Source organism: Theropithecus gelada, chromosome 8, assembly GCF_003255815.1.
Source record: "Theropithecus gelada isolate Dixy chromosome 8, Tgel_1.0, whole genome shotgun sequence".
NCBI classification, from domain to species: Eukaryota; Metazoa; Chordata; class Mammalia; order Primates; family Cercopithecidae; genus Theropithecus; species Theropithecus gelada.
Genome location: NC_037676.1, coordinates 119,073,553 through 119,085,211, shown reverse-complemented (window position 1 = coordinate 119,085,211; position 11,659 = coordinate 119,073,553).

The following is an 11,659-nucleotide window of genomic DNA, read 5'->3' as shown; positions in this document are numbered from 1 at the left end:
TTGCAGTGGCCGGATCTCAGCTCACTGCAAGCTCCGCCTCCCGGGTTCACGCCATTCTCCTGCCTCAGCCTCCCGAGTAGCTGGGACTACAGGCGCCCGCCACCTCGCCCGGCTAGTTTTTTGTATTTTTTAGTAGAGACGGGGTTTCACCGTGTCAGCCAGTATGGTCTCGATCTCCTGACCTCGTGATCCGCCCGTCTCGGCCTCCCAAAGTGCTGGGATTACAGGCTTGAGCCACCGCGCCCGGCCTCTTTTGGTTTTTTATGGAGGCTTCATTACATAGGCATGATTGATTACGTTATTAGCCATTGGTGATCAACTTAACCTTCCTTCAGCCTTTCTCTGCTGCTTACAGGGATTGGGGAGTAGGGTTGGGGAAGCTGAAACTCTCAACTCTCTAATCATGCCTTGGTCTTTCCAGTGACCCCCATCCTGAAGCTACCTAAGTGCTCTTAGCCACTGTTATCTCAGTAACATAAACAAAAAGAACTCTTATCACTCAGGAGATTCCAAGGATTTTAGGAGCTGTACGCCAGGAAATGGAATGAAGATCAAATATGTATTTCACAACATCACAGAACAATTCTAGCTCCCTCTGCCAATGGTTCAGAATATTTAAAACCTACTCAGTCCAAGAAATTCCTCTTCTAATCCTCAGAAACATAGATTTTTGGAACTAATGATAAATGCGTTCCTTCCAGACCACCTCTCTTTCTGGAATTCTTTGCATTTCCTACCAATGCCTGTTAAGGGTGCTCCCAAAAACAATAAAATCTTGCCACGCAATAGTTGAGTGTTTGGCATAATGTATAATGTATGATATTTTAGGAATTTTCAAGAAACATTGCAGTGGAAAACTCAAATTCAGTCACAAAAGTGGCTCTTTGCTTATAAAACAGTCATTGTGGGTTTACAATCTATATTAGAATCAAATCTTCTTTCATCTGAAACTGACTTGTTTTCCTTTTCTGGTTATTCAGTTGATGACGTGTGATTTGGGACAATCAGGGGCTGAGAATCTGGCCGTTACTTCTAGTCTTTTGCACAATCTAAGGCAACTAAACCTATTTCCATGTTTAGTTTTTTTGTGTATATTTGTGGAGTTTGCTTTTGAAATGGAAACTTTTTTTTTGTTTGTTTGTTTTTGAGAAAACCATCTCAGAAAAAACATGGACAGGGAAAATTCTATCCATTATTTACATAACATCAAACAGACAAGCCAAGGACAGGCTGCTTCTCTGAAGAACTAAATCTGGAAACAGGAGATTTCACAATGTAGAAAACAAATGAAGTTGGAGAGAGCAGAGGATGAATAGGCCCAATATGTTTTTTCAGAAATATTTGAAAGTTAGCAATGCAAAGTTATTGAAAAATACGTGGGTTAATTTTATTGTACTTTTATCACACTGTTTCCTTGTGAGTGCAATCTCAGCTCACTATAGCCTCCGCCTCCCAGGCTCAAGCAATCCTCCCACATCAGTCTCCTGAGCAGCTGGGAACAGAGGCATGCACCACTACGCCCGACTATTTGTTTGTTCGTTTTGTATTTTGGGTGGAGATGGGGTTTTGCCACATTGCCCAGGCTGGTCTTGAACTCCTGAGCTTAAGTGATCTGCCAGCCTCAACCTTTCAAAGTGCTGGGATTACAGGCATGAGCCACTGCACCTGGCCCTGTGTTTTTTCTATGTATTTAAAGAATTATTTCATAAGTTTTTAAAAAGTGGTCCAAAAATGTACAGAAGGAATGAATAGTCCCTTCAAAGTTATAAATTAATGAGAAATTGTATAAAAGCTAATAAAAGAGAGATTCTCTCTTTGCAATCGCAACATTAAATTTTCCACTGCTCAAATGGAAATCAGATCCTAACAACAAAGAGAATGCCCTTTAAGAACTGCAGTTTCCTATGATTTAATCATTTATTAGATTTAACAGAGAGGGAGACTAGAGAAAAAGAATAAAATCTTTGTTACCGATGCATATTATATTTTTAAGGATTTTGTATTAGAGAATTATAGCACCAGAAAAAAAAAATCTGTTACATAAGATGTCATCCTCAATATATTATGTAGTAAGTATAAATAAGCAGGACAACTCCCAGAATGCACCAGGAAGATTCAGAGCAGAAGAACTGCTATGAGTGTGCAGGGGTTGGGGAATGACCCTCTGTGTAGTCAGGCATATATAGGGTAAAAAAGAAATTTCTAGGAAGAAGTCTCATGTTTGGATCTGTAAGATTTGCTAAAAGGCCAAAATTGTACATGTTTTGACTAATTATTAGTGACACACTGCCCCCCCCCCACACACACACAAAAGAATGATGGTTCAATTAATATCTGTCAAACAGCTTGATACTCATAAATGCAGATGCACCTATTAACTCCTTTCTTCCTTCTTCTTGTCTAAATGGTGAAAGAACAAGAAGCACCATGTTCTGACCATGAAGCAACAAGACAGTAGTCTAAGGATACTAGAGTAGAAAGATGCAAAAGAGGTGGGTCTTTGAAGAAATCAAGGAACTGCTTCCTCTGGATCATTTGTTATATGAGATTATTAACTGTTTTTAGTCTGCGCGGTGGCTCACACCCATAATCCCAGCACTTTGGGAGGCCAAGGCAGCAGATCATCTGAGGTCACCAGTTCAAGATAAGCCTGGCCAATATGGCGAAACCCTGTCTCTACTAAAAATACAAAAATTTGCCGGGTGTAGTGATGTGCGCCTATAGTTCCAGCTACTGGGAAGGCTGAGGCAGGAGAATCACTTGAACCCATAAGGCGGAGGCTGCAGTAAGCCAAGATCGTGCCACTGCACTCCAGGATGGGCAACAGAGTGAGACTCTATCTCAAAAGAAAAAAAAAAGTTTTTATTCTTTATTTCTGAAATCTCTGTTATTCAGGTCATTTATTACATACAGCAAAAAGCATTCCTAATTGATGTATTTCTTTTTCTCTTTTCTCTTTTTTAGTAATAGCAGTGAATGCAGCACCTAACTTATGTACTTCTATTGATGTACTTCTAAAAGGAGGAAATTTTATTTTTTCATGATCCTCGAAAATATATCCACTCTGATTTGATGACTCCTTCACCACAGCAGCCCAAAACAAAACAAACAAATAAAATAACTTGCTTGCTTATATCTGCAATTAGTTATTTCATAGAACACTTCACCTAGAACATGTGGTATCAATTCTCACTCGATAGTATAGGACCTACCTTTGACCTTGTCTTTGGGATCTGCTTTAAGAGAATTTTCTGCTTTGGAGATTTTTTGGCTCATAGATTCAGATTATCATCAACATATGTGTTTTTTAATTTCATTAAATCATCGAAATTAAAATAATTTTAATTGTTTAATTTAAACCAGGTTTTCTGGTTTAGCCATTATTAAGCTTTTGTCTTCAAAGTAATCACACTGCTACCCTGTGTTGTATAAATAACCACTTCTGAAATTTTCCTCATAAACCATCTTTTTTCTGGATTCTTCCCTCAAATAATCACAAATCTCCATCTGTGCCACTTATCAATTTATAGCATCCCAGTTCCAAATTCACCTTTGTCTTGCTTTGTGATACGGGAGCTGGACTATGCAAAGGGTTCTCTTTTGTCAGAGGGTGCAATGCTAGGCTTTGTCAACAGAGGGCAGAAGAGGGACATTGCAGGGGGAATGGACTTTTCCTGATTTTTGTGTGCCTTTTTGCTCCCGTAGCACTTGACAGCAAGCAGTGGGTGGAACACCCAGCGGCGTTCGTGCTCCAGCAAGTTTTGCCAGCACCACTGTAAAGTCTTGTTAGCTCCTTAAAAGGTGGCTTTCCAGTGAGTTTCACCAGCATTCCAGAGGCCTGATTCCCAATTAGTTCACTGGTAACCCCAACTGGCAGTGTCCAGTCGTCCCGTATCTTTGGGACCTCAGCAAATTTCTCTGTCATGAAGTGGGCCACACCCTCTCCATGGGAGTTTAGATCTCAATGTTGGCCTCCTTGGAAGTCTTTTCCCTCCATGGGTTCTTGGCCTCAGCTACAGAGGTAGTAGTTACTTCCAATATCTGCTATTATTGTATTCCGTAGAGTTACCCTTATTGCTTCATAGTTAATCCTATCATTAGTTAATTCTTAGTCCATTATAATAATTCTTTATATTTGAAATATTCCATTCAAGTTACTGAGTAGTTTCTATCTCCTGACTGTACCCTGACTGACACAACATTTCTAGGAGGTTCATAGAAATTCTGCATGGGGTTTCTTTTTTGTCACAAATGTCAGGAGCTTACCACATTCCAAACTAAATTAACCTATGTGGTGGAATGTCAGGCATGTAAGGCCAAATAATCTAGCACATTAATTAATCAACACATATTATTTTGCAAAGATCCAAGAATCAGTAAAGTCTCAAAGAAATTGAACTTCTATTAGGGTAGACTTCCTTAAACCAATTACCATGTATTTTAATTGTGTCTCCAAGACATGATTTTGAAGATCAGTCTGAGAATTAAATTGTACATCTAAATACTTTAATGTTTGGGAGAGTGTTTGGACACCAGAAGTAGACTCTACTGTTGCTTACAACTCAAGAGTTTGAAATATTTTTTTACTTCTACTAACAGTGAGCGTATAGACAAACTGCTCTTTTAACCTATATACTTTCAGCCCACACAATTGAATATCAGAATATTTACATTTTTTAAGTTTGTGCTACTCTTTCTCAATAATGACTAATAGTGGAGAAAATATTTACAAATAATATATCTGATAAGGAATGTGACAGGGGTCTAAGATTTTAAATATATTAAAAACTCATAAAGCTCAACAATAAAATGACATACAACCCTATTAAAAATGGGCAAAAGATTTGCATAGACATATTTCTATAGAAGATATACAAATGGCCAACAAGCACACGAAAAGGTGCTCAACATTATTTAGTCATTTGGAAAATGCACATTAAAACCACAATGAGATACCATTTTACATCCACTGAAATGTATCTCTCTCTCTCTCTCTATATATATATATATATATTTTTTTTTTTTTTTTTTGAGACAAAGTCTCACTTTGTCATCCAGGCTGGGGTGCAGTGGCTCAATCTCATCTGGCTGCAAACTCCGCCTCCCAGGTTCAAGTGATTCTCCTGCCTCAGCCTCCCAAATAGCTGGGACTGCAGGCATATGTCACCATGCCCAGCTAATTTTTGTATTTTTTTGTAGAGACAGGGTTTCACCATGTGGGCCAGGCTGGACTCGAACTCCAGACCTCAGGTGATCTGCCCGCTTCAGCCTCTCAAATTGCTGGGATTATAGGCGTGAGCCACTGCACCTGACTTGAGATGGATTTAATTTTTAAAAACAGAAAGTAATAAGAGCTGGTGAGGATGTGAAAAACTGGAGCCCTGATACATTATTAATAGGAATGTAAAATGGTGCAGCGCCATGGAAAAGAGTTTGGCTGTTCTGCAATAAGTTAAACACAGAATTGGCGTATGATACAGCAATTTTGCTTCCAGATATATACCAAAAAGAACTAAAACAGATAGTCAAACAAAAATTTTTGTACACAAATGTTCCTAGCAACACTATTCATAGTAGACAAAAAGTAGAAACAACACAAATATCCATGAATTAATGACTGCATAAACAAAATGTGATAGACCCATTTAGTGGAATATTATTCAGCCATAAAAAACAATGCTTCAGTGTGGATGAAACTAAAATGTTACATATTTTAGAGCAGCATGCTGCACATGCTGCAATGTGGATGAATCTGAAAAACATTACACTAAGTGCATTAGTCCATTCTTGCATTACTATAAAGAAATACCCTGAAACTGGGTAATTAATAAAGAAAAGAGGATTAGCTCCTGGTTCTGCAGGCTGTACAGGAAGCATGGCAGCATCTACCTGGCTTCTGGGGAGGCCTTGGGAAACTTTCAGTCATGACAGAAGGTAATGGGGAAGCAGGCACATCTTACATGGCTGGAGCAGGAGGAAGAGAGCAAAGGAGAAGGTGCTACACATTTTTAAACAACCAGATCTCATGAAAACTCACTCACTACCGTGAGAACAGCAAGGGGAAAATGCACCCTCACAATCCAATCACCCCCAGCAGGCCCCTCCTCCAACACTGGGGATTACAATTCGACATGAGATTTGGGCAGGGACACTGATCCAAACCATATTACTAAGTGGAAGAATTCAGACACAGAAGACCACATATTGTATGATTCGATTTATATGAAATATACTCAATAGGTCAATCCATAGAAAAGTAGTCACCAGGGGCTACAGGGAGGAGGAAATGGGAAGGGACAGCTTAATGAGTAGAGAGTTCCCTTTTGGGGTAGTGAACATGTGCTGGAACTAGATGCTGGTGACTGTAACACAAAGTTGTAAATGTATTAAGTGCCCCTGAATTGTACAATTAAAACAGTTAAAATGGTGATCTTTATACTATGTGTATTGTACTATAATAAAAAGATAGATTATGAGAGGGAAGGGATTGGAGAGGGAAAATATGGACATTTCTTTCAGAACTTTTGCTGTAAATGGGAGTTGATAAATGGTGCAGTGGATATGGAGCAAAGGGAAAGGTTTTAAAATATTGAAGATAGTTGCATTTTATAATTATTAAGTAGATGCTGTTGAATGAATGAATAAATGATATGTGGCTACCAGACAGGCATAGAGAGTGCCAGAGTTCACCTCAGGATGAATAGATGAAGACTGACATTGAATCTTTAGAGCCGTAACAGATGATATAACAGATGATATCATGACCCACTTTTTCCACTGACACTCATGGCCTCACTATGCTAAAGAAATGAATTATGGTACTAGGAAAGCAATATAAAATATAGATGACCATAGAAACTAACTGGCACATTGCTTAGAAAAGCAATTAGATTTCACCCCGATTTGTCTTCCTCTAGTGAGATAGTGGATAAAGCTCACTCATGTGTGCTAATAGCCAGTTGTGTGAATGAGAAATTCTATTCCTATTGATACATTGTTGGTGAATATATCAGATGAATGATTCATAGAATTAGATGATTGCATATAAATATGCTCCAATAAACTCTAAATGCTGATTGAAAATATTCTATGAATCTTTAGAAATCTGCCTATTGAAGATTCCCATTATTAAATTATTAAAATTAGTATTCATATCTCTAATTGTTTTACTTTTCTAAATCCTTTTATTATTGATATACAAAGGTAAAGAGAGATATACACAAAGGTAGAAAGAGGATTAAAATGACCCTCCACATACGTATCACCCAAGTTCAACAACTGTCAACCCACAGCCAATCTTGCTTTGTTTATAACTCCATCCACTCCTTTTCCTACTTATTGGGGATTATTTTGAAGTAAATCCCAGATAACATATCATTTTACCTGTAGCTATGTTAGTATGTATCTTTTAAGCACAAGGCCACTCTTTAAAAACATAATCACAATACCATTTTCATATAAAAAATAAACAATACTTGCTAAACATTATCCCTTTTAACCCAGCCTTCCACTATCTAGTTGACAAAGAGTTTGTCCAGTGTGAAAACCTAAATTCTTCAACTTAAAATTCTATCAGTGGGTTGAACTAACACTGACATAAATTGAATCCAGTTAATTTCAGATAAGAAGTACATAGTTCATAAGGGAAAAGTTTTATATCAGATGCGACTGAGCCAATGAACAGTGACTGATTCTGGAACACCCAGAGAAAAAGGCTATAGTTACCTATACTCAATAGTGTATCAAAGAGGAAAGGTGCTAGCTAGAAAATTCTATCCACCCACCCAGTATCCTGATCATTTTATTGAGATGCTCAGCAACTGCCGTATGCGGACTTGACATGGCCAAAAAGAGATGCTTTTCAGTTTTAAAGGCAACATCTTGGAGAGAGAGATAATAGAGAGTTTTCCAGGATTCATTAAATTCATCAAAGACTAGCCATTTCAGATAAAATTAAATGCTGCCTGCAGAGGAAACTCATGTTGTCAGGGAGCCAAAAGTCTCCAGATGTTAGGGAACTGCAAGTTTGGAGATTAAACATGTAAATTCAGTTTTTCAATTGTGAAGGTACTGACTCTGAAAATAAAAGACATTAGATAAACTGGCCATATAAGTATTGATTTACAGGTCTTGATTTTCTTCCCCATAGTTTATGTTTTTAAAGAGGAATGGAATGTGTGATTAGACTTGGAATAACACATTTTGGGGGAGACTTACCAGAATGATTAAAACAAAAAGAATAATAAGGGAGAAAGAGTATTTGGAAGTGAAGTTTATAGGAGGGAAAATTCTCTCAATGAAGTTATAAAATGGTACTCTATGAAAGACAACTGATATGACATAGAAGGTTGAACTTGCAAGGAGAGATCAGACATTAACTTTTGTGCCCCCTGTATTTCATCTTTCTTTGAACCAGGTAAGTGCTTGTATCACTGAGGATTAGAGTAAGCTACATATAACAGGAAAAAACCAAGACAGGACTTTATTTGTCATTTACATAAAATAAGTCTGGAGGTAGTCAGTTGCTGGTTTATGAGACAACTCTACAAAGTTGTTATATGCTCAGATTTGTCCATATCTCTGATTTACTATCCTTAGTTTATCCTTTGTCTTCATTGCCCAAAATGGCTGCTGGAGCACCAGCCATTTCATCTATATTCCAAGCAGCAAAATAAAGAATGAGAAGAAAGGTTGCTCCATTTTGCAGATGTCTTGTAGTAATGCCCACATAAAATTTGAGTAAAACATATTCTCTTGGCCACACCTAGATGCAAGAGACAGTGGAAAATGTAATCATTTAGCTGGGTGCCATGTGCCAAACTAAAAAAAAAAAAGGCAAAGATGTTGGCAAACAATTCTCAGCTTTTGCCATAGAACTCCATATAGAATAAAGATAAATTACGGAAAGAGAGAATAAGTACATTTCAGGAGGAAAAAGAAGTAGTAAATATGTTGAGGAAAATAAGTATGTGATTAGAGCTGGGCGTGGTAGCTCACATCTATAATCCCAGCACTTTGGGAGGCAGAGGTAGGAGGGCTGCTTGAGCTCAGGAGTTTGAGACCAGCCTGGGCAACATGGTGAGACCTTGTCTCTACGAAAAATTAGCCAGGCATGTTAGTGAATGCCTGTAGTCCCAGCTACTTGGGAGGCTGAGGCAAGAGGATCACTGGAGACAAGAGTTCGAGGCTAGAGTAAGCTGTGATTTCTACTGCACTCCAGCCTGGGCAAAAGAGCAACACTCTTTAACCATTTTTTACTGAAATCACATAACATGCTAAACACTATGCTAGATGCTTTATACACATCATCGCATGTCATAAACAACACAGCACTGAGGTGGTAGATACAATTAACCTGATTTTACAAATAAGAAAACTCAACCTTAGAGAGGTTGGGCAACTTACTGAAGGTTACACAGCTACTAGATAGAAAAGCCATGATGTAAACCCAGTTCTACTTGATTCCAAAGTGTATTTTTCAAAAATTCTCTTCATATAACAGGGTTGGAGAACAATCTAAAATAAAAATAAAGTAATATAAAATAAAAGAAAATAAAAATAAATTTAAAATGATTTAAAATTAAATCAAAGAAAAATCCTCAGTGTGGTCCATGTAGCGGCAGCCTTGGAATTACTTGGAAGCTGTTAAAAAAGCAGACTCCCCACCCCCACCCCAAACTACTAAATTTGAACCTGATTTAACCAAGACCCCAAGGTAAGTAGTAAGCCCATTATAATTGGAGAAATACCACTCTCTACCACCCTACTATAAATATATCAGATCTCACCGATAATAAAACCCCAAATTTAGTCTTAGGGACTAAGTTGCAGTGTGAGTTTCTATAGTAACACGAATTCCCCATATGTCATTAGCAAATAGGGGAATGATTTCCAAGCAGTATGGAAGTCACCTTGACTCAGCTGTGACTTTTTTTCCCAGCACATTAATTTTTTGATCCCATCAAGTCCACGTAAAACAAAGTAACACAGCGAGCATCTAGCCACAGAGAACAAAGCACAGCACATGGTGCCCATTCACTTCAAGTTAGCTTTTGGCTCACTTTATCTCCATGTTGTGTCTTTGAACTGCTTACTGCAGCAAGCACTTAATCTCTGCATTGACTCTCTTTTCTCATAACTCAGCAACTTCTTCCTCTTCTTATACCCCTTCCACCAAGCACTTTCACCTTCTTTGTAGTAAAAGTACTATATTTGCTATATTATTTCCTTGATTGGTGGCAATTTAACATGTCTTTAATAATTCTTATTAGGATTTTGGCACTTTTGTTAGTTGCATTGGTTTTAAGAAATCTATCTCAATCCTATTTTTCCTTAGTTTTCCCAGTAATTTTTCCAATCAATTTTGCAGAACGAAAGGAACAACGTACATTGTCTTAAAACAAAAATGTCTGCATTCTGGAATGGCGAAAGGATTTCAGAATAAACACTAACCTTCTGCTTTTAGAAAGCACCCATTATTTTTTATTTCTTTTTTTTTTTCTGTTTTTGGAGTTGAGGTCTGCTACATTGCCCAGGCTGGATTTGAACTCCTGGGCTCAAGCCATCCTCCTGAGTAGCTGGGACTACAGGTGCACACTACTGTATCCAGCTAGCACCCATTATTCTCAAAGATGCGGCACAATTATGGAAGATATGATGGGCTTTAAAATAGAGGAAATGCATCAAACTACTCACTGAGAAAAATTCCCAGATAAGAGTTAAAAATGCTCCCAGCATTGAAATATTATCATAATGAAATTTTCTGAGAAAAGTCCCAGTGATTAACACAGACCTTGACCCAGCTTCTGCCTCTGAGGCTTCCCCTGGTCTCCACTTCAGTTCTTGACAAACTCACATTTCCATTTGGCACAGAGACTACCCCCTATTATCCCTGGGCCCACTCCTGGGCCCTGGTGATTTTCCATTGCTGATACATACCTGCCTGAGCAGACCCCTAGCCCAGCCATAACAGGGATGCTTGCAGCTGCTCTCTGGAGTCCTGCCTCAAACCCCAAACCTCAACTCAAACGTTAAAACTCAAACCTCAGCTTCTGCCTGAGGTTGAGGATGTGACTGTGAATGAAATCTATGTTTTCTAAGGCTTACAAAACTCTTTCTTTCTCTCTGTTTCTCTCTCTCTCTCCTTTTCTCTCTCTCTCACACACACACACTATTACCACTAATTTAATTAATATCTAGTGAACTAAGAATTGTTGTTTCAAATAATGACATTTTGTCCTTAATTCCTCTACATCTCATATAACGCTTATGTCTGATTATGACATTTCTTCCTTGAATTTTGTCCTTAAAATGCATTCCCTTTTTGATCAAAACCCCTTGTAAGGATAGATAAGATACTGTTGGCACTAGAAGAAAAGCCAGAGTCTACAATTTTTTAGTCACTTTCAGTCTATTTTTCTTTGCTTGGCCCAAAATCTTAAAGAGGCTATTCAGTCTTTCTGAACTTTTCTTTGATCACCTTTAGAAACCTCATGTAACAAATATTTTATACCTTGATTTTTCTTTAAATAAAAAATTTTAAAAATCTAGTGCACCACATGTTTAATACCCATACTCCCAAACATCGAAATATCTATTTTCTTGTCTTATTCTTCTCTTCATCTAACCCCTCCTACTTACTATAATAATATATATATAT